The sequence below is a fragment of the Choloepus didactylus genome, chromosome 6 (assembly GCF_015220235.1).
Source record: "Choloepus didactylus isolate mChoDid1 chromosome 6, mChoDid1.pri, whole genome shotgun sequence".
In the NCBI taxonomy this organism is placed as follows: Eukaryota; Metazoa; Chordata; class Mammalia; order Pilosa; family Megalonychidae; genus Choloepus; species Choloepus didactylus.
Window position 1 is genome coordinate 145,939,399 of NC_051312.1, and position 24,564 is coordinate 145,963,962.

The 24,564-nt window shown below is 39.4% G+C and overlaps 1 protein-coding gene across 2 annotated transcripts in view; it reads right to left on the bottom strand.

Annotated features, from left to right (window-relative positions):
- The window catches only part of CDON (cell adhesion associated, oncogene regulated), a 116,139-nt gene extending 94,963 nt beyond the window's left edge, over positions 1–21,176 (bottom strand). The window contains exon 1 of one of the 2 annotated variants that reach the window (XM_037841902.1): positions 21,023–21,176. The gene's annotated coding sequence lies outside the window, so the exon portion shown is untranslated. The remainder of the gene's footprint in view (positions 1–21,022) is intronic. The other variant, XM_037841903.1, reaches the window with a different exon arrangement.
- Positions 21,177–24,564: the final 3,388 nt, after the last annotated feature.

The window sequence follows — 24,564 nt, forward strand, 5'->3', positions numbered from 1 at the left end:
TTAAAATTCTATGATGAACATTTTACAAGTGTTATGTTTAAATGAAAACACACTGAAAAGCTTGTATGCACCTTTTACACTATAGTTTTGCCTCATCTTTGGCAGACTCTCCCCAAAAGACTGCATTATGAAAGAGGAAAGGGAAAATAAAATAACAGCAAAGGTATCCAAAGTCAACAAAATTTCAGCTCTAAAAATTAAGTCAAAAGCATATAGTTCAGCACTTTAGCATCAAGCAAAAAAGAGTGGATGCACTCACTCAAAAAAAAAAAAGTTAAGGTGAAAAGAAAAAATAAGTAGGAGAAGTTAACTAGTTTACAGCAGCTGCATTGTAAGACTGTGAAGAGGCATATCCTTTACTTTATACTGAAGTAACAAAATTAGACAAGTTTCCTAGCAAAACTTAGTGAAGGTGTCACCCACCATTTTATGGTGAAATTATCAGTGAAGTATTCACAGAATTTTGGAAACTCGGCCAGAAACACGTATACCATGGAAAACAGGCTTTCTCATGAAAACTCAGTTTTATCTTAAAAAAAGAATCATGGGCTGTGAACAAGACAGCATTACCAATTTGAAAACTAGCTAGTTATCAAGCTTTTCAAGAATTTTAAGTTTAAAATATTTCATATCTCCCCATAATCATCTTTTTTCCTCTTCTAGTTTCTTGGCCAGTCTAAATAACTTAAAAGTCAAAGCCCAGATGGCAGGTGTGGGAATTCCAAAACAATAGATATTATTTTCTTTATTTGAATTACATTCTTGGCTCGAACAGTCTCAGGGTGCAAGTAAAACATACTACTAATTAAAGTAACCAATACCAGTACTAATAAAACATCTTTAAAAAAAAACAGTTTTTTTTTTTTGGTTGTTTTTTTTTTAATATATAGAGGCTTTTTAAGTGCTTGCTTCTTGACCTCAGTACATGGAACAATGGAACAAATACAAGTTATTTCCTTTTCTGCTAGAGAAGGATTAAAAACAAAAATCAACTTAACTCAGTCTGGGGCCAGAAAGAGCACCCTATTTTATATCAATGCACGATAAACCCTTGGGCATAAATCTCACTAGTAGAGACACATCTAGCATGAGAAACAGCAGAGCAACCATATCCCAATATAATTCATTGTCTTTTGATGCAATTATCTACAATTTAATCCACAGCAGTGGTTCCAAGACTTTTGGATTTCAATAACCAGCAAATTTTTAAAAACAAAGCAAAACGAAAGAAACACCTGTAAATCTTATATAAGATTGCCAACAACTTGCCAAGGGAGAACATTTTTTTTCAAATTAACAGCTGCCATCTACCATCCCTGTTGCATTAGAATATACCGAAATGATAGGCAAGACATAATTTCAGAATAAATTTAGCTTTAGGAAACCATCACTACATGTCTTTTGGTTGGCTGGTTCTCATCTCACTCCAGCCAAGTATAAAATTTTTCGACATAAATCATACTGGTTCAAAGATCAACGTTAGCAAATGACTAATTTGAAGACTGACATGTTTTCACTGTCTTAATTCAGAAGGATCATGTTAAAACACAGTTTGATGCCACACATTTGGTTATAAAATAGGCTAAGTCACGTGCTCTCTGGTGGAGCATTCAACACAGATATGCCTCAGCTTTGCGTCCTGAACACCAGCCAACATATCTCCCTACAGCAGCCACATCACTCCTCTCAGTATTGAAGGGTTTCTGCCACTCAGAAAGACTTTGTCTCGTCTCAGGACCTCACCTCCACTCTTCATTAACCTTTCCCCGCAAAACAGACCAAACTGTTAGAACTTACTGGTAATTTTGGAGGCAGGAACATTGTCATTTACATCCCTACATTCAACTCAAAAAAAAAATAAAATCCCACTACCCCATGGCAAAGAGAAAGGCTACCCTTGTATTCTCTACACATCACCCTAAAACTTCAGGCTTTAAAATGTCTTTCCTCCTTCAATAACAGCCTCGATTTTCATTTTAATCTTTTGCCTGTATAAAAATCGTAGCCAAGGGGAGTCAAGAAGGCAAAGTGCAGAATTTGATTTTACCTGACTTGCGATACTGTAGAAGTAGCCTAGATAATTTATAGGTCACATAAACGTAAAAAGTTCCCAGCAGAGCAAAATTAACCACTGGTTTCTCAGTTCCATGAAGACAGGGACCATGTTCGAATTGCCCACCACTGTATATCCAATACCTGGAAAGGACTCTGTACATAGAGGGTGCTTCATAAATTGTGATATATGAATAAGCTTACGCCGAGAGAAGTCCCCCAATGTTTCCTGGCAATTATGAAGTTACTTAAACTACCGGTTTAATATGTGGAAAAACTTTTCTGATGAGACAAAAGAGAAATGATAGGAATGGTCTAACATTATTAAACAACTGTTTAAGAGATACAGTACTAAATACTTTACAACTGTTCACTGAGTTTATTTGGTCTTCTGTGGTCACGAACACCCAACTGTTACTTATTTTTTATCATGCCAAATTTTAAAAATCAGAAGCTAATAGTTGTATAAAATACAACTTAATATAGGTAAAAATGACTAACAAAGAGCATGACACAATGATACAGAAAATCCTAGGTTTTTAAATAAGGGATGTTATCAAAAGGTCCCTTTTGAACCTAAGAAGGAAACATACTATAGGTAACACCAAAGACGTTATTACTTTGCCCACAAATAGAAATGACTAGGATACAAAACAGACATCACGAGCTTAAAAGTTCTAAAGGCATACTGCCAACAGTGAATGAATGGAAATCTACTTTTATGATTTCTATAAAGTATTTCTCACTTTGTTAACTTACAACAGAGATCAGCATTGCAGGCTAAAATATCAGGCTTTTTAACACAAAATGAACTTCCGTATCATCAAAATCATGTAACAGCAAGCTACATTGGGACAAAATTGTACCACCTAACACTAGCACCAACTAGGAAGGGCGTGTCATTGGGAAGAATTTTAAATACACTTAAAGAGTATTGGGCAAACTAAACTGGGGTAAACCGCAAACGATTTTAGATATCGTCTTAAAACCATCAGTTTAATCTGTCCCACCTCTTGCCAACACTTTTTCTTTAAGTCCTGAATTTGGTAAACAAACATCTAAGCAAAGTACCTTTTGTGCAATCTGCTACAAAGCTAACATAATTTAACCATATATGTGAGGTAGATTAGTCTTTCCCTGTCAATGTAAGACATTATAATTCAATTTACTTATTTACCTAAATAAGCAAGTTCTGTCTTCATAAGTAGTTATGAAATAAAGATTTTAGAATATTGTACAGTGATTCAATCAGAACTATCAGAGAAAGATCCAAATGTTTTCACTCAGTAGTTTTCAGTCATTTTTCTGCCTCAAGCAAGGAGAATCAAGATACATCCCCAATTGTTAACTGTGGGTCACGTGGAAATGATTTCAGACAACCAAAACCAATCTCTGCGTCACTTTACCAAGAAATTCTGATACTCTACTTCACCCCTGCCTCTTGCCTCCATTAGGCAGAGAATAATTGGTTTGTGTGAAAAAAAATACACATCTTACTACATATCTGTCTTACGAGATTAATTATTCAAAGCAATAATAACAGCTACCTGAAGGTCAGTGTGGTGGTTCCACAAAAAGTTAAGTATGTGGGGACCATAAGGTCCTGCAACCTCATTATGGGGTATGCCATTGGAAGATCTGACAGCAGAGACATGAGTGGACATTTGCAAACTGTTGTTCATGGAGACAGTAATCATGATTTGCAATGGGTGAAGGTGACCTAAGAGTACATAGACTGAGGAACAGAATGGTGAACTGTGGCATATGCATACAATGGAATATTGAGCAACTTCGAGAAGGAGTGATGCTGTGAGACACACAATGAGGTGAATGGATCCTGTACACAGTATTTGAGTGAAGTACACCAGAAATAAAGGCAAACACTATAATGCCTCACCAATATGGACTAACTACAATGTGTAAACTCAGAATTGAATCTTAGAACATAGCCTAATGTGGACATGATTATTGTAATAGTCCCTAGATTGTAAGCTCTTACAGCAGTCAACTCTATTCCTGAATTGTAATGGCTATCTCCAAACTATGAGATGCTGATCCCTTAGTGTATAACCTGACTGGTCTCTGGAACAATACATATCTCTGAGACACCTGAAACTCAGAGCTAGAGCTCGGCATATATGAATGTCAGTATTAGTGCATATAGAAACTGTTAAAATAAAAGCTGAAAAAGAGCCCAGACTTCAATTAGTGATATGAATGAAGCAGATCTGGTTAAGACTAGGGCAAACCGGGCCAAAGGGTAAAGGTCGAAACTGTGTTTTAAAACTTCAACTTCCATATGAGACCAAGGAAAGAGATGTCTATTTGGTGCAGAATCTATATTTTATAAACAGTATAACTCTACAGTTGGTTTGTTCAAACACCACAATTACATGGAACTTCGAATAGGAAGTGAAGTACAGTTGGTTAGTATAGGTTAGAGTGAAATAGTGACACATTCCAAAGTAATTTGGGCAGAGAATAAAAAATACATTTACAGCCTCCCACCCCACCACCCCGAGGAGCTGGGGGAAGGTGCAGAAGTGTTGGACTTCCTCACCTGGACTGGTGTTGATGTTGTCACAAACATTGGGACTGGTGGTTTGATGTGCCGAGCCCTCGATCATGAGACTTGCCCTTATGAAGCTCGTTACTGCAAAGGAGAGGCTCAACTTGCATGTAATTGTGCCTAAGAGTCTCCCCCTGAGTACCTCTTTGTAGCTCAGATGTGGCCCTCTCTCTCTCTAACTGAGCCACCTCGGCAGGTGAACTCACTGCCATCCCCCCTATGTGGGACCCAACTCCCAGGGGTGTAAATCTCCCTGGCAACGCAGGATATGACTCCTGGGGATGAATCTGGACCCGGCATCGTGGGATTGAGAATATCTTCTTGACCAAACAGGGGATGCAAAATGAGACAAAATACTTTCAGTGGCTGAGAGATTTCAAATGGAGCCGAGAGGTCACTCTGATGGACATTCTTATTGACTATATAGATAACACCTCTTATGTTTTAATGTATTGGAATAGCTAGAAGTAAATACCTGAAACTACCAAACTCCAACCCAGTAATCTGGACTTCAGAAGACGATTATATAATAATGTAGATTACAAGGGGTGACAGTGTGACTGTGAAAACCTTGTGGATCACACTCCCTTTATCTAGCGTATGGATGGATGAGTAGAAAAATGGGAATAAAAACTAAATGACAAATAGGGTGGGATGGGGGGTATGGTTTGCGTGTTCTTTTTTTACTTTTATTTTTTATTCTTATTATTATTCTTTCTGATGTAAGGAAAATGTTCAGATATAGATTGTGGTGATGAATGCATAACTATATGATCATACTGTGAACAGTTGATTGTATACCATGGATGATTGTATGGCATGTGAGTATATTTCAATAAAACTGAATTTAAAAAAATAATAATGGCTACCAATTATTAAGTTTACAGATCAAAAACTTTACATATATTACTACCAATCCTCACAACAAACTTAAACACATGGATTTTTATTTACATTTTACAGATGAGGAAACTGAAACACAGAAAGCTCAGACAGTTTGCCCCAGATTCTATAGCTAATAAATGACAGAGCTGAGGTTTGAACCCAGGGCAATCCCAAGCCTAAGCTTTCCCGGGTCTACCCGCAGCTTCCTAAATGAAAGCCAGGCCTTGGTTACATGTCTGCTTTCAGGTCCACAGACACTTCTCATTCTGGAAATATTCTCAAACCTACCAGGCTTTCATTTTTTTTCTCTATTCAAACTTGCGGATGGATTTTTGACGGTGTGAAATTCTCTGAAAAAAATTTAACTGTCTTTTCACACTGCTGATACTCAAATTATTTTAAGCATACTCAGGGTCATCAACCAGACAGTAAGACACGCCCCCAGATTTCAGTGCCCAGTTTGAATTTGTGGTTTTGGATCCTATCTGTGACATGCAAAGATCAAATGATGTACACAACAACGTGCCCAAAGAAAGTTCCCAAACAGGTAAGGAGAAATGGTGTGCCTGAGAACGCAAAAGACACACAGCATGCGGGCGTGAGGGGGGTATAAGGAACGCTGGACTTCTTTGTGATGTTACAATTGCTCTAATTAAAAAAAAAAAAAACAAAAAACAGCATATGGCATAGCCTTATGCAATATCAGGAGTACAGATATTGCACAGATCCCATCTTAATATGGTCTATTAGAAATAAGTAAATATTAATACATTAATACTCAATATTAAATATTTTTCATTGAGTTTTAAATTTTTTTCAGTAGTATCGGGGTACACTTCATACAGAACAGTAATAACAGCAGCATCAAGTGCTCACATTCATTGGGCACCTGCCAAGCGCCCACAGCACTTTACCCATGAGGTGGAGATGATCCGACAGCCCTAAGAGGGACCATCCCCGTTAGAGTGAGGAGGAAACCAAAGTGCACAGAGGTCACTCGCCAGGTTGCACGCCTAGAAAATGTGAGGTCTGGCTTTGATTCCTGGCACTTGGACTCCAGGGCCTACCCTGGTCTAAGTCATTGTGATGCATTGGCTGAAAATCCTAAGTTAAGGCATATATAAAACCAATGTGTTCCCCATTCAATCATTCCATTAATCTGGGAATTCCACATAGCTGAGTTCACTTAAAATAAGGGTGGGGTTGTCATCCAGCACTATATCCATTTCCACTAAGAAGTTTATGAATGGTTAAAAAAAAAAAAAAAGTCTTCATCAGTTGGACTCAGCACTGTATAGACTAGTGAGTTAAACTGTTGCCAAGAACATGGTCACACATTCCAGTCACACATAGAATCAATTTGTTGGTAATGAGAATGAGAAAGGAACAAATAGTTTAGCAAAGAGGTCAGCAACAACTCTCAATGGCCCATATTTGCTATTACAACTGTCCAAATCATTTTCTGATAGTGAAAAAGCATGCAGGTATATTCAAAAATGGATTCATAGATATGACTCCAAAGTAAGAGCAATAAAAGAAAAAAAATAGATAAACTGGACTTCATTAAAATTTAAAACCTTTGTACATCAAAGGACTTTATCAAGAAAGTGAAAAGACAACATAATGGGAGAAAATATTTGGAAATCATACATCTGATAAGGGTATAATATCCAGAACTCCTATGACTCAACAACAAAAAGACATACAACCCAATTTCAAAACAATCAAAGAACTGGAATAGACATTTCTCCAAAGAAGATATACAAATGTCCAATAAACACATGAAATAATGGTTAACATCTCTAGCCAATAGAGAAATGCAAATCGAAACTGTGAGATACCACTTCACAGCCACTAGGATGTCTACTACTAAAAAAGCACAAAAGAACAAGTATTGGTGAGGATGCAGAAGAACAAGAACCCTTGTACATCGCTGGTGGGAATGTAAAAAGGTGCAGCTGTTACAGAAAACACTTTGGCGGTTCTTCAGAAAATTAAACATAGAATTACCATACGATCTGGCAACTCCACCTCTGGGTATATACCTCAAAGAATTGAAAACAGGGACTCATACAGAATGTTCACAGTGGCATTATTCAAAATAGTCAAAAGGTTGAACTAACCAAAATGTCCATCACCAGATGGGTAAATAAAGATGTGGTATATACATACAATGAAACATTTCTCAGCCTTAAAAAGGAATGAAGTCCTGGTACATGCTACAACATGAATGAACCTTAAAGACATCATGTTGAGTGAAATAAGCCAGACAACGAAGGACAAATCCTGTATGATTTCTTTTATATGAAATACTCAGAAAAAAGCAAATTCATAGACAGAAACTTGAGTAGTGGTTTCCAGGGGCTGGAGAAAAGGAGAAATGGGGAGTTACTGCTTAAGAACAAGTTTCTGTTTGGGATGATGAAAATGTTCTGAAAATCGATAATGGTGAAGGTTACACAACACTGTCAGTGTACTGAATGTCACAGTTGTACACTTAAAATGATTTTATATTACGTATATTTTCCTACAATAAAAAATTAAAATAAAATAAAAGCTAGGGGTTGCAAATGCCCTAAATTAAAGCCAAATGACTCAATTTCATTAGCGGATCAAGAGGAAAATTCCTTATACACCATACTAAAGAACACATAACATCGAATAATACCATGTATAGAAAGATGTTAAGATATGACCAGGGTCTCTAAAATTTCAACAATTTAATCATTTAAAAGCCAAATTAACCTGCACATCTAAAAAGGTTATATTATTATTTTAAAGCCAATTAATTAAATCCAAAAACATAACTTACAGATTAATGCATATTACTCACTGTAGTTTAAACTACATTATGGACTTGGTTTCTACTTGGCAATTAGAGATCTGAACGAGTATTTATTCTTCTTCAGTTTTTCTCCTTTCAAATACAAAAAACACATAAAAACTTACAGACAAGCCTCATCAATCATCAAGAGAGGGCCTGGTTCTGATATTATACGAGCTCTGTCAACCTTAATCAAATCGCTTGCCAGATCGTAGATAAGTAATGACTTGCTTAGGTTAAGCGAGGCCAGAGTTTTCCTTCTGTAGTATATACATCTCCAGAGTGAAAATAAACAGCCTCACACCTCTCGCTGGGAGCTGGACTTCTTGCTATTACAACCCCAGTCTTCACTCTAAGGAGGAGTGGCAAACTCTGGCTTTAGGAATACCCGTTTTTCGTTCCTTCCTTCTCAATCTGGTCATCAAAACCATTTTTAAACTATTTGATTAAGCAGTTAATCATTAAAAAAAAATTTCCACCAAAATAATACAAATTACTTACCACTAAATACTTTTACCATTAACATCTCCATTTTAGCTAATCTTATACAATGATATAAAACAAAACAGAAAGAACTAACAATTGACAAAAGCAATATTAGAAGAATCACTTAAAACTGCTAAGTTTGAATTCATTTTGTAACATAGCCAAGAAATTAAACACCAAACTCTGTTTCAACATCGTTATGTCAGGTTTTAGATGCAGGGGTACCAGGGAAAAACTTTTAAAATGGGAGAAAGAGGGAATTCATTTAAATTTCATGTTCATTCCACAAAGACACACTTAAATGAGCATTACTTCTAGGAAGTCCCCTTTGCAAATTTTCCTAACTTTACATATAATTGGAAAGGACTTTCAAATTTCATTTCAGGCCAACATATATTGTTAAAGAACTTCTAAGCATCAGACTATTTTATCTGCTCTGAAGAAAAGTGTTAGAAAGCAAGGATTCCACTGGCTAGAAACAAAAATGAAATGACCTCATTAGAGGAAAGAGCTTAAAAATACAAGACACCAAGGAGTAAACTTTATCTCAGGCAAAACTCATGTCAATATTTCCTATTACGTCAACAGAAACTAGAATCCAGTGTTTGCAGTATAGAAATGCAAAAAAAAAATTTTTTTAACTGAATGTAACCATTTTAGTCTAGTCTTAAGCACATTCACATAAAAATGTGCAATTATTACCTAAAATATGCGCAGAAAGAAAAACTAACATTTCAAATAACACCCTTTTCCACCACTGGACAGAGACAGATTTTAATGTTCACCTGACTTTGAACTAGATTAAAATGTTTATATTTGATACCAATATTCAATCATTTATTGTCTTCATGATTTCCATTCTCATGAAAATTTTAGTATCTCATACATTTATTACAAATAGAAAAAACAAACTGTAAAACACCATGCAGAGTACAAAGGGCTTTTGAAATGTTATTTAAGAAATGATCAGCATCAGAAACAAAGGGAAGGAGAAAATTGTTCTGTGTATGGAATAAAAAGAACCACCACTGAAGACGTGATTGTTGAAACAGTAGCTCCCTAGCAGGAAAACTGAGGGCAGGATGTGTCGCCACTCCTGGCAGGCTGTCTGTGCTCAGACATAAGTCCCAACTCTCCTTTCCCAATCCCCTGGAGGCACCCCGATTCTTACAAGTCTGCAGGGCATCCAAAGAGACAAGGATTTGCTCTGCAAAAGCAGCACTTCACTCCTTTGTCACCAAATAAAGTGTCTATGCCATATTATTTATTGTTAAATTGCCCAAGTACAATGTGTTGAATGTTCTGTACATTCAGGCTAGGTGAATCACACACAAAAGACGCTAGGATTTCTCAGTGAATTAAACAGAACCTTTACACGCAAATGCGGACTTCATCTGCTAACTGTCAAAGGAAAGGAGTATTTTTTAGAAAACTCACATTTCAACACAAAGGGGAAAACATCCTTAATTGTACAAAGGAAAAACTCAAAATCAAGTTACTCATTCTTGGTTGTTGAAGACCTCTGGCGATTCAATGGTCAGCTGACATCTATAACAACCAATTGTGGCTTCTCTCTATATTTACTACCTGCCTAAGAAAACATGAATCTGATCAAACGTTAATGTCTTTGTTCTACAGGGCTAATAATTTCCTTATCTTCCCCCTGGTAACCTGCCTAGCTGGGAAGAGAAGTTCCAAAATAACAAGTCAAACATTGGCAATTTTTCTTTAAAACAATTTTTACTGCTATTTTCAAGTGAGGAAGGATGGATTACGCTACAAGACTCCTATTAGCCTCAGTAAGATACATGCAGACAAATCCCTGAGCTAAAATTTATCTGATGCTGCAAAACACTGATAGCAAATCTCAACACAAACTGTACTGCATGATTAAAAACCCCACTGTGGCTGCCGTCATAGTAAAAAAAATGCGGTATTATTTTAAGACCTAACCACTGTGACAATAGCTCTTTTAAAATGTATCCTCAAACACAAGAGAAGTAACAAATAATGGCCATTGTGTTTGCTAGTCTAATAGGAGACCACAGTTAACAACTCATCTTATAATGACTTGAAATTGGTTTTAGTTAACCATAGACTGAAAAAAAAAATTTAACCCTAAAATGTATGATGAACATTATATGAAAGACCCATGTAGGTCAAATCGAGACTACTGCAATGTCTTGTAAAAAAAGAAACACAACTGCAACACAAAATAATTTAAAACACGGTGGTGATGGTAGCAAAACACTGTGAACATAATTAGCAGCAATGAATTATATATTTGAATATGGTTAAAAGGGGAAATTTAAGGTTGTATATCTTACAGAATAAAAATTTAAAACAAGCAAAACAAAAACAGAGGACTATACAACAGAAAAAGTGACCCTAATGTAAACCATGGACTATAGTTAACACCACAATCAGAATAATATTCTCTCATCAATTGTAACAGATGCACCACACGAATATAAAGTATTAATAATGGGGGGGAGGTATCTAATTAAAAGACAAAACAAAACATGGCGACTAAAGATTGGAATTAGGTACCCAGGGTAGAAGTTTGATCTGTTCCTTTTTGTTTTAACCTCAAAAAGGACTTGTGCACAGAAAAAGAAAATATGCTTTTCAATGAAATAGGAATCAAAAGAATTCATTGAAAAATTGATTAGAACCATTCTAATCAGATTGTAACATGACTTGTAGAGCTATACATTTAGAATTAGGTTTAAAATATACTTTAACCCATCAGGACCAACTCAGCAGAATCTCAACATCATCTTATTTACTGTAGAACAAAACTTACTGTTTCATTTCGGATTTAACATTCAAGAAGACTTAACGGAAGAACAATAAAATGACATTATTAAAAAGGTGATCACACAGAAGATGAACCTACAAGCTAGAACATGAGATTTAAAACATATCAGCATGACTTCATGTGGTTCTAGTCAGCCGTTTACTAATATATGAAGAACTATAAAAACCTTTCCTCAGTATTCATTAGTCCCGAGGACTACTGGAATGCTAAGATACCAAACTGAAACCCCGACGTGTGAGTTGTCATTAAATCAGGGTAACATCTAAAACTTGAATTCCACGACAAAGGCAGAAGAGATGAAACGGGAAGGGGGGAAGACACGATATCAAATCAATCTGATTTGATAGGTAATATAATATTTTACTGGTGTTTAATTCAGAGGAATAAATAGCACCTTTCCTCCAAAACTGAGTTGTCACCTACATGACCACATTCAGACATTCACTCACATATGACCTTGATGTCGGGCTGACAATATTTACGATCATGTTATAAGCCAACTGTTGAAATTGTTTAATATACTGCAGGCTGTGTAATATATCAATCCAAATAAAGATGTTTAACTCCACTTTATAGATGGGGATTCCTTATACCCACTCTCGTGCCCTCGTAGTCACCAACACGGGTTCATTAAATTACTGAGACACAGATGAGTGATTATTAGCATGTCCGCACCAGCTGAAACGATGCTCCCTCCCTACTTCTTAGAGCCATTATTTGCTTTGCTGTTCTTTTGTTATACACACGCCCTGGGGCCTCAACCCTGAAAATAAGCCAAAATAAATGGGAAAGAAAAAACTGTTATCCCCAGTTTGTGATGCTATTTTTCTTTTTATTAGAGTAGAAGGGGCTGCCAAGTGCTGACGTCACTCTAGTAATTTCATGGGCTGGTAAAACTAGTATTTTATCCATTAAGCATTCATCCCCTTGCCAATTCTCCCCCCCCAACCAGGCGGTGCATGCAACTGCTCACGGAACAGATATCAAATTATAATAAAATAGAAAATACTAATTACCTTCATTCTGATACTATAAAAAGCTAGTAACTGTCATAAATTTCCCTGGCAAGAAGCAGAAGCCAGAATGCACTTTATGGTACCTGTATACTCAGGAGAGCCCCTATGATATGGAGTATCTAAAAAACAAACGAACAACATGACATCAGCTCTCTAGAAACCGAATAATGTTGCACAAAACAACTTATACATTTTAAATATATAAAACTTAAAATATCCAAACTATTTGACAAGCATTCCAATAATAATGTGACAACAGATGGCCCAGTATCTTCATCATTTAACTATTTTATTTTCTATCTCAAGCTTTCTTTAATCTTTATTATTTGAAGCTCTGGTATCCCCGAACTAGACAGGGTCACTGCTTTCGCTGGATTTTTTAAGAACACAAGTGTGTTGAAGTAACTCATAGACCTAGAGAAGATACATTAGCCTTGCTTCTCAGTGTGGTGATCAGCCCAGCATCATCAACATGTGGAAACTTGTTAGAAATATAGACTCTCGGGCTCCCCATCAGAATCTGCAATTTAACATCCCCCAAGAAATTCAATGCACATTAAAGTTTGAGACGCGCTGTCAAAGCACAATGACTCATACAGGACCTTTGAGTGTTCAGGATTTGTTAGGGACGGTGCAAGGAGAGGGGTAAGAGGGGTGATCACAGATACAAGAAAATCACAATTGTCCACCGTGGAGGAATGGGCTGAGGGTGAGACAGACAAGTGCCCACGATCATGCCATGGAGGACATTCCGAGCCCTGCAGGAGAGAAAGCACAATGCCTTCCTGGGGCGCAAGGCAGTTGAGGATGGCAGAAGCACCGCGCTGGTAAGGAAGCCCGCGGACCCCACAACAAGACGAGATTCGGGGCCTCTGAAGGATTTTAAGGGGAGCACTCTCATGATGAGATCTGTGTTTCAGGAAGATCATTATTCTGGAGCATGGTAGGAAAAACAGGTGCCCAGGTGGAGGAAACCAAGACAGGGATAGAGCACCGAGGCAGTAGCGCTTTAAGCAGGGAGTCTCAAAGGTAATTTACAGTCTCCCGTTCTGAATCTCCTTTCTTCCCACTCCCCAGTTTTGAACAGAAGAGAGGAGGGTTAAGAAGAAATAAGGGAGCCCCACTTATAGGTTCCAGGGAGGGTAGTAAGGATTACATATGTAAATATAAAAATTCAAAGAGTAAAAACTCAGTATACTTTCCAGCTGTATAGGACAGAGAATACATTATTTTTGGTGATTCCAGATTCTACCCTCCCTTCAATCATCCTAAATATCAATTATTAACATAAAGTATCATATCTGTGGATGCAAGAAGTGTACAAGGTTAGATTAAATATCCATGGACCCCAGAAAATACCCTGAATACAGTTTTGTTTTCCTGGATAAATCACTGATATCAGTCTTTCTCCCCCATATGATTGATTTCTCTCCAAATTCAAGGGTAGGAAAGTTTGAGTAGGGGAGAGAAGATAGGGAAGCAAGAGACACATTAATTAATTTTTACTTTACATCGAATTTGTTGTAAGAATGAATAAATATCTGGATCAATTGAGTGCAAAATAAAAGGAACTTATTATGCCCCAATAGCCTCCGGTATACATATATCTCCTCAGATGTACACCTAGAAAAGTGCTATACACAAAATATTATTTCTGACACTGATACACTTTTTGGAAACTCTATTTCCCCTTTAAGTAAGAAAGATTCAGAGAATATTTGATATTTACTTATTAATGATAAACTAAGGATTACATTGAAAGGGAAAAGAGCCAGCAGGTAGACAGGATCCCCAACTTAAACTAGGATTGGTTTGAAAAGTTGATTTATCTAGTGGGTGCTTGGGACTTTAACACATTTTCTTCCTCCAAAATGATGTAGGGGGTGATCATGTAGCCCAGCAAGCCCATAAAAGCCTATTTCAAAGAGCAGCAGTACTGCAAAGGCTCTCAGTCCAATCTCTCACCCAATGGAGAGATTCTTTCCACACTATCCTCTGCTAACACCTCCACAGCACTTCCAGAAATGAGGAGCTCACGGCTCTTCAAAGCAGCATTTCTATGGTGGGGAAGCTCTATTTATTAGATAGTTCTTCCTTCTATTGAAACAAACCTTGTATCTTTAAATGCCCCTATATAACAAAAGATGACTCCTATATCACAGTTTCAACTCTCTAAGCCCCATTGAAATCATGGCCACTTGTGGTCTGATTTAAGAAAAGGGGACAAGTTGCCCCTTTGGGGTCCAGGGGAGACCCATTCCTGCACAACACTGTGTGTGAACAGTAAGATTTAATAAAATCACAAACACTGAACAATGCAATGTCTCCTGAGAGTCAAGTGGCTGGTTTTCAAGCAGCAAATCCAGAAAATTCTTCATCAACATTTCTGAAAACAGTAATACAAACAATCAACCTCAACCATAGTCCCATCCAAAAAATTTTTTTAAGTTTGATTCATCATCTTGTATTCTTGCCTCACTATTTGGTGAAATAAATTTGATTTAGCATACTAAGGAATTCCAAAAAGAGAACAGAAATTCAAAATGTATAAGCATAGCATGACAGCAATTGTTAAGGTCAGTAGGCAAAACTGTTTTTCCTGATATAATCATACAATCCTGTCCTTCAAAACTTTCCTGTATAATAACTTCTCCCACTTTTGGTGTTCTTTTTTTTTTTTTTTTTTCCAAATTTCATAATTCATTGTGTTGTGTTGTTTACAACCAAAAGAATATTACATTAATTTTAAGCTAAAGGTTACTTCCATACAATTTTAAATATTGACCATGGCATTATATCCGAAACATGAAGGATATAAGATGCCTTACATGGTCTTTCTTCCCTATTTTGAGGCTCCCTCCCTTCCCTCCTAAAAACACACAAAGAAATGAATACAGTTATCAAAGGATTTGGATTATGGAATTATGACTGATAATTCTATTACCTTCAACCCAGCTTATGTAAAAAAAATAAAGTCATGGTTATTTTTCTAAGATAACCACCAAGATCTGATTTTCAAATAATTTAGGAAAGTGTTCTTATTTTCTTTTTTCCCAATGACCATGTACCCGATGTGCCAATGAAATGAACTACTAAGAACTGCAAAACAACACAAAAGACTTGACAACAATAATAAAAGAATGAATTTCTATTGTACACAATAACATGGATGATTCTCATCTGTATAATGAACAATGCCAGAAATCAGATTTAAGATACTGTATAAGTCCATTTTTATCAAGTTCAAGAACAGGCAAATCCAATCCTACACTAGTAGGAACAAAGATTGCCTCCAAGGCAAAGGAAGGTGGGGTGGGGAGTTGGGGTAACTGAATGGAGGGGGCTCCTAGGAGTCTTCCGAGGTAAAGGAAATGTCCTATATCATGATCTGGGTCAAGGTTACCAAAGATATGTGCACAGATAAAAATTCATCTAGCTGTTCTTTAGGATACTATATATATTATTATGTATATGCATATTATACCTCAATAGGAAAAATAAAGAACACTGTTGCCAAGTGCCTTTTAAGTTGCAACTGCAAAATTAAGAAAACTGTAGCAGTTACATGTGCCAATCTATTACCAAATTCTGAGAACACCTCATTATTTAGTAATTCAAAGAAATCATGTTTGGATCAAAGTAACACACTAACATGTACAGCAGAGATTCACAAAAATAACAAAAGCAGTTAGCATTTACAGACAGCTTCCTATTTGCCAAGTGCGTTACTTTCATTATCTGATTTAGTCCCCAGGACGTGCTAAGAGATACTATGGCTATAATCTCCATTTTACAGATGAGGAAAACAAGGCTTAGGTCAAGATCACTGTCCAAGGTCACAAATATAAGAGGTGAGCTAATGTTTGAACAAGAATAGCTGAAAAGCCAGCTTCATGTCAACTTCTTAATTCTCTGTGGGCATTAGGGTAATATAAAAAGGAAATCAACCACGCAGTTCCTAGCACAAAAAATCCTAAGCAGAATATGTAACCTAAGTTCAATAATACAACCAGTATTTTTCTCTCTCAAGCAAGATGGCTCAAGCTTGCTTAATGATTCCTTCCTTCTATCATGAAAAGGCACAGCACAAATTCTTAAGCAATGAAGCCCCTACTCACTTTCCAACCAGTATGCAGCAGGACAAAATGTTCTTTGGGGGAGTTTTTATTGTCTATGGCCATCAAAATACAGCACACAGCAAAGCAACAAAACAACTGTGAATCAACAGAAACACAACGCTAAAGTCAGTGTTTGCTCCAGTCCATTCAAGAGTCCTTTCAATGTGGCCTCACCATTAGGAGGTACACCAGGGTTAAGGTGGGAAAAAAATTAAACATATCTTCAAAAAAGACTTCTTTATTTTCTAAACACTCTGTATTGTGAGAAGAATTTGTTGGACGACTATGTGGGAGCCGGGTGGAAAGAACTGGGTACTACATACAGCATGACTTCAGTCAGGAACAAAACATATCAAATTAACCAGCAGGCATGCTATTGCATTCTGCATTTGTTGAAAACTTCAAGCACTGGAATTCACATTCACTTTTAACTATTCCAGGAAAATGAAAATCAATAACTACACCACCCAACATTCAGAAATGGTCTTCCTTGAAAAGTACACAAGAAACTTGGTTAATACTCTGAAAAAAATGTCTGTATCCAAAAATGATTTGGGGGTGGAGAGGGAAGAAGACACGCCAATGTTCCTCAGAAATTTTGCTCCAAAGATTTTACAGAATATTTTTGGTAGATAGATTTTCATTTACTTGTGGCTGTTGGCAAGTCTGCAAAGCAACGCTTTAAAAAGACTAGAAATAAGACAGACTTCTTAAAAAGACAACAGAAAAGAAAGATATACCCCAAATGAATTTAAATTCTATCATAATGTAACAAAAACACAAGAAAAGCATATAAAACCAAAAGGGCAAACTAAAATATGCCTATTCAAATAAGCATTTCATCTCTGCAAAAGTCTGCCTCCCAAAAGTCTGATTTTGCTCTCAGTTTAAAAAGTCATAAAAACAATACATTCACCTTTACAGGCAAGACCAAACTGTAACACAACTTTACATATTTATCAAAAGATCATTCCAAAAGAAAAACTTACCAAGTCTGCAACGTGTATATGCTTGTGCTTCGGAGGGAAAGCAGCAGAGAAGTGGCTTTCTGTACTTACAGTGGCGCTCACTTCAGTGCTAAAAACACACCCCACAGTCCTGCTTATAGTAAAGCCCTGCCTAGCAATCTGCCTTTGGGTTGGGCTTTTCTCTTACAAGATAAGATGTTAAGTCATGCCTTGATTTTAGATCTGCTAACATATGGAGTCTTCGAATGAAGCCCTCTGGCCGCCCCCCCCTCCCGTCACCACTCCGCTCCACTCCCTCTCCACACACACACATACACACATACAAAAAAGGCACTGCAGGGCAGAAATTCCTCAGGTGCTCGCTAATGGAATTCCCAGGGTCTTGGAGCCGCTTCGGGGATCAAGAGATCTCATAGCCCCTGCTGGGGTAAGGAGCAGCGAGTCTGTTCCATTTAATCAAATACAGAATGAATTTTCAGCTCTATTCACTAGCTTGTCTCCAGGGCTCTCAAAAGGCACCAGGCAGCTAGAATCACACACATGTGGCTCTTTTAGGCAAGCATAATTAGTTTGATTTTAAAAAGCCACATTAATAATATCACCTCAGGACCATTATTCAGGGGACAGATGACAATGATACTGTATGTTTTAAGCCTGACAATGGGGGAAAGAGCACAAACAATGAAGGAAAACTTGAAGGATTATTTAAAACAAAAAAAAAACAGTTTTTCATTTCAATGTAATCCAATATTTTTAAAGTGACATTGAGTATATTCCATACACCATCTCTTCATTTTAACTGAAAAGAATCAAGTAAAAGCCCTCTTCCTCATTCTCCTGAGAGTGGATGAATGCCAATACACAACAAAAATTCATCAAATGGAGTGTTTACATACATTATAAAAATTTCAGTAAAAGCTTCTCTAATTCAGTCCAAGTTAACGAAATATACTGAAAAAGTGCCTACCGAAAAACACCATAAAAGCAAGTCCTGCAAAGGAACTGGACTCCAAATTCCCTTTCAAATCCAACTAGTTAGTATTCCTGACCTGTGGTTTATCTGTACCTCAACACAGTGCAAATGCTAATAACAAGGTGGTAGTTAATGTAACTACCTGTTACAATAACAAGCTTTTCAATTAGTTTTTTTTTTAATTTTCTGTCCCTAGACTGACTTCATTAAGATAATGCTGAATTCCTGAAATCACTTCACCAGCATTTTACTTAGAAACAATCACCATGCTGTGTAAATGTTTAGCAAACAGACACACATTTCTAGAGCAGTAAAATTTTACTTCAACTTACATTCTGACAAACCCATAAGTGAAATCATGTAGAAAATCATGAAAGCCTATGGGCAAAGTGGAAAAACAAGAGGACAGCACAAGATCTGGTCAACAAATTTTATCTGACCTTTGCAAAGCAAAGCCCTATGCCTGCACACTGCCTTCATCTACATACATTTTGCAGATCTGGGGGGGGGGGTTGGGAAGTTCCATCTTAAAGTGAACTTAATTCCTTTCATGCAAAGTCAAACCACCTGTAAAGAAGGCACGGGGTAAGATTGATTTAGAAGCCAACCTACACAAGTTAGATGAGTATGCTCCACGGCCTAAGGGTTCTTTGTACTTCGTGGCTTGAGAGTCAAAGCTGTTTAAATACTTTCCACAGTACAGGAGGTTGAAGAGAACCATAGCAATCAATCAAAGCATCCCAAGTGAGTTACTACACAAACAATAGCACAGTACCTCTAGTAACTGATTTTCCTGGTTGACTAAACTATTCAAACAAAGCCAAATTTCTCAAAGACTATAGCAGAGTTTTTTGTATGACAGTTAAACAATATACACTTGTGTTTTTTTTAAATATAGAAATACAAATGTTTCTCCTTTACACACTGCCAAACACACACCAAAGGCACGCCTTTACAAAATGAAACAGGTTTTCTCCATCCTTCTCATATAACTTAAAGTATGAGGTAGTTCATTTTAACATGTGCATAACAGAATCTACAATGTTTGGTGCCTCTCTGGGTTCCTAAGAGTGCTTTCTAGCTAAGCACTAATTTAAAATTTCCAGAAATTTTCTGAAGGTTTTCATCATGTCCTAAAAGTTGAACTAACCTCTCCCCACCCCACCCCATCCCACACATTCAGCAAAAAAGAGATTACAAAGGAAAAGAGCTATAAAATGTAGCACAAAGCTTAAAATTAAACTGGGAATAAACCCATTTCATTCTCTGCCCCACCCACCCCACCCCTTCTCACACAGACCCTATCCATTCTGTACGTCAAGAGTGGGCTGGGAATCCCAGGCTATGGTATCAGTGAGGCGTGGGGTATGAACTAAAACGGCCTCTCGCATCCTTACTGGCCATTGGCCTGAGAATAAATCTCATGTTACCTTTTGGTCCAACTTCCTGTTTTCCAAGGTGTCTTGTTTTAGGACACAAAGGCTGACTTTCTGTTAACGAGGTTTCCTAAGTTCTAGACCCCGACTGGAAAGCAGCCTGCCCTGAAAGCACCTGCCACCCTCTGTAGTCCGGCCGAGGAAAGACAGGCTTTCTGGAGAACAGCTCCTTTCCGAGAGCCTTCCACCTGATTTGGTGGGGTTAGGGAGAACAATGAAGGGAAGGGCGAGCGTGTCTATCTACCCACCCCTCGCCCCCACCCCCACCCCCTTGATTTATTACTGAAATTCCTAGATGTGGAGAGAAAGCAACAAAGGTCTGGAAGCTGCAGACTGAAATAAATAGCGAGCTGTAATGTATTTAGCAAATAATGCAATCCACAGAAAGCCTGACAGAGAAGAAGGGAAAATACACTCCCTGGGGCTGGGAAGTCACTGAGCGTGTGAAGACAGAGAAAGATACATTGTGCGGGAAATTTCTCTTGCTTCTCCCTCCGCATAAATCACTGTCTCTCGCGGGCGCTCGGCGGGGACCGAGACTGAGAGAGGCGAGGGACCCGGCTCCCTTGGGAAAGCGCGCGGGCGCGCCTCGCTCCCCACCACGCTGCACCTCACCTGCCCGGGCGCATCACAGCCAAGGCGAGACGGGATCGCCGGCGCCAGCGTGACACCTCGCCCCACCTCCCCCCACGCGGAGGGCTCCGAGCGCCCCCGCTGGGCATCCACCCACTGCGCTCCCCAGACCCCGCGCTCAGCCCCGGGACCCCCACGCCCGCGGGGACGCCGGCCCGCCCGCCCCCCAGCCGCGTGGCCCCCAGACCCCTGGGCCGTCCCTCCCCGCCCCCAGGCTGCCGTGGGACCCCCCACCCCGCACCTCTCCGCGGGGCCGGCTAAGCCCCCAGACCTCCTGCGCGGCAGCCGGCTCCGAGAGCCACCCCCAGGACATCCCCCCGCGCGCGGGCGGTGGCGGCGGCGGCTGCGATCCGAACGAGCCCCTCCATGCACCGGGCCGGGGCAGCGGGAGGGCGCGGCGCCTCTCGCCGGGGCGGGGCCGCGGGGCGGGCGGGCGGCGGGCTCCCGGCTCCTCACGCCGCGCGGGGCACCGGGGCTCAGGGGGCGGGGAGGGGGGCGGAGTCGGCGGGGCGCGCCCCCGCGGCCGCGCTCCTCCCCGCCGAGGCGCGCGGGCGCGTCCCCCAGCGGGCGCCCGGCCAGCGCGGAGCACGCGAGGAGCGAGCGGGGTGGGGGGCCCCGGAGGCCGGAGGGTGCGCGCGCAGCCTGCCAGATCAGCGCCCCGGGACGGGCCGTACCAATTCCGCAGGACGGGGGTGAGCGCTCTGCTCAAGACCCTCCCAGTCACATCCCTGCTTGCTCTACAAGGGAGCTGCCCCAAGCACGTAAGGGTAAATCTCTTCGTTGGTCTACCACAGATGACAACGAGTTGTCGTAGCAGTTCACGGAGATGCCCGTAATGCCTGCATTCACTGTAACTTCCCCGGGACAGGCGGCGTTTCTGGCTTGTCCACAAATGGTCTACACTCTTCCCTCCCTTTCCCCGCCCAGGCCACGCCCCTTGGCCCTCTACCTAATTTCTCTTATCGGTGAGTTCGTCCATCACTTGTTTGGGCGCCTATGCCGTAATTTTTCTACAGCCGCAACTTCCCACCACCTTCGCTATTTCACTACTTTTGATTTTTGGTTATTTTAGGCCGTTTCATCGGATTCTCCAAAACACCCACCTCTGCGTTCCCCACACACAGCAGGTAACAGCTTTTCAGACGCTAGGAGAGAGGCTTAAGTGTTGCCTGGTGGCCTTTGGCCCCAGTCTTCCCAGCTTGTGCCTTGGACCTGCCCCAAGTTATTTGATCACACTGAACTTAGGTTATTCAAACAGAAAAAAGGAAAGATAATTTCTGCTTTGAAAGGTGGTTGTGAAGCATATTCTTTGTGAAAAGCACCTGACATGCAGAAGGCATTCAATAACTGTCACTTTCATATAATCACTACTATTATTAGCGGTAGTTCATTTTTTTACCATCATCATCATTACTTGCTATTAGTTTAATTATTAAAGGAGCCCTACTGGTACTTAACGTTCGAAAACACTTACTACTACACTTCAAGAGAAATACATCAGTCCCCCTTACTTTCTTAGTTGAACTTCACAGAAGTGCCTTGAAAGTATGGTGTTATTTAAACAGATTTAGCTTCTGCTTGAGCTAGGTGCAGGGCCTTTGTGAAAATCTTTGGTCCTAAGGAAGTCAGGAGAGAGAGGACAAAAAACTCCAACTCTAGTTTTTTCTCCGTGGTTTTATCTTTTACTTATTTGAACCAAGAATCTACATGTTATTGTTTGTCAGGTTATCCATGATGATGAATGTAGCTGTAGAACATTCACTTTCACTACTATTGTAATATTCCACCATATGAATATATCCATTCTACTATTAATGAGCATTTGAGCTGTTCTCCCTTATGAACCGTGATGCCAATAAGCTTCCTTGTACCTGTCTACTAGTGCACAGTGCAAGAGTTTCTCTAGGATGTGAAGCTACAGGTAGAAATTCTGAGTAGTTGGATACGGGCATCTTCAATTTTAACAAGTAATGCCTAATTCCTTTCCAAAGTAATTGTACCAAAGTAATTGTACCAACTTAAATCCCACCAGCAGTAGTATATAACCTTGCCAATATGTGCTATTATATGATTTTTTTTCCTTGTTGCCAATCTGATGGTTATAAAATGGTGTCTTACTGTGGTTTTGATTTCCAGTTCTATTATTAATAGTTACTATTAAAAATGAGGTTGTGCATCAAAAAAAAAAAAGAAAAAAAAGAATCTACATGTTATTAACCTTTAACAAGATGTAGTAAATGGCATGTCATTCAGTGAATAAGACCTCCTATAAACATAGTTTAGATGAAATGAGACTGTTGTGTGGATAGAATGGACATCTTGCAGGTTTCTTGTGGCACTCTGAAACAATCCTAGTGCTCCCCTACATCAGCAGCTCCATTACTGAGGCTGCCAGGTTCCTCTCTTGAGGTGGTAATAGTCTCCTAGCTGCTAAAACAAATACCGTACAATGGGTGACTTAACATCAGGAATGTATTGGCTCACAGTTTTGGGGGCTAGAAGGCTAGCTTCCTCCCAGCATTGTTATCTTCCTGCTGGCCAGCAGTCTTTGGGGTTCCTTGGCTTCTCTGTAACATGACAATGCACATTGTGGTGTCTTCTCTTTTCTATTCTGGGTTCCATTGACTTCCAGCTTCTGGATGCTCCTGGTGGCTTCATTTTCTGTGTCCAATTTCCTTTCCTTATAAGGACTTCAGCCATGTTGGATTTAGGCCCACCTTCATTCAGTTTTGACACACCTTAATAATATCTTAAAAGGTCCTATTTACAAATGGGGTTCACACCCACAGGACCAGGGACTGGGACTTGACCATGCCTTTTGTGGAGGACATGAGTCAATCTCCAACAGGGCCCAATTGATGCTGGGGACCCCCAAATCTCATAGTACCGTTTAAATATCACCATGTCTTCTGTTGCTTACCATCAGACCTGAAGTAGAAATAATCACAGTATTTGTTGGCACTGATTACTTCCCATCTGCCTTATTTGTGGAGAAATTTCAGATGCAAAATAGTTTTTCATTCTTGAATCATTCATTCATTTCTTCCACATTTACCTTAAAAGTATTTATTAAGCCGTTTGCTCTATGCTATGCCAGTGCTAGGCACAGAGGTACATAGAGAAATGCAACACCGTCCCATGCTTCAAGGAGCTCACAATCTTAATTATAATACAGGTCCACAAATGGGTAAGTACCTGGAGACATGTTGAGGGCAAGGAACAGGGAGCTGTGGGTACACAGCAGCAGTGTTAATAGTCCTGTCTGGAGTCTGGGGGTGGGGTTGTCAAGATAGGCTTCCCAAAAGAAGTGACTGGTGAACTAAGTCTTAAAGCATAGTAGGAGCTACCCAGGTAAAGATGAAGGAGTGGAAGCACAGTCTAAACAGAGGGGACATTATGAACAATGTCATAAAGACAAGAAATGACAATGCAGTGCAAAAGAACTGCAAGTTCTCCCTTGTAGCTAAAGTGTAAGGGGCCACCAAGGGATGAATAAGGCACTGCAGGAAGAATCCTAGGCCAGGTTACAGACAGCCTTATAGGCATGCTTCGAAGCCAGAACTTTATCCTATGGGCTAGGGGGACCCAATGCTGTGGGGTTTTAAGTGGGGGTGCTATGTGGTCAGATATGTGTTTTAGAAAGATCACCTAGTGATGAGGATTAGATTCGGGGAAGCCAAGGCTGAGGTCAAAAATTTTGGAAGCTTCTGAAAGCCATCCAGACAATCCACTTCAATCAAGAGACTGGACTAGAACAACAGTAACAAGGCCAGAGAAAAGGAG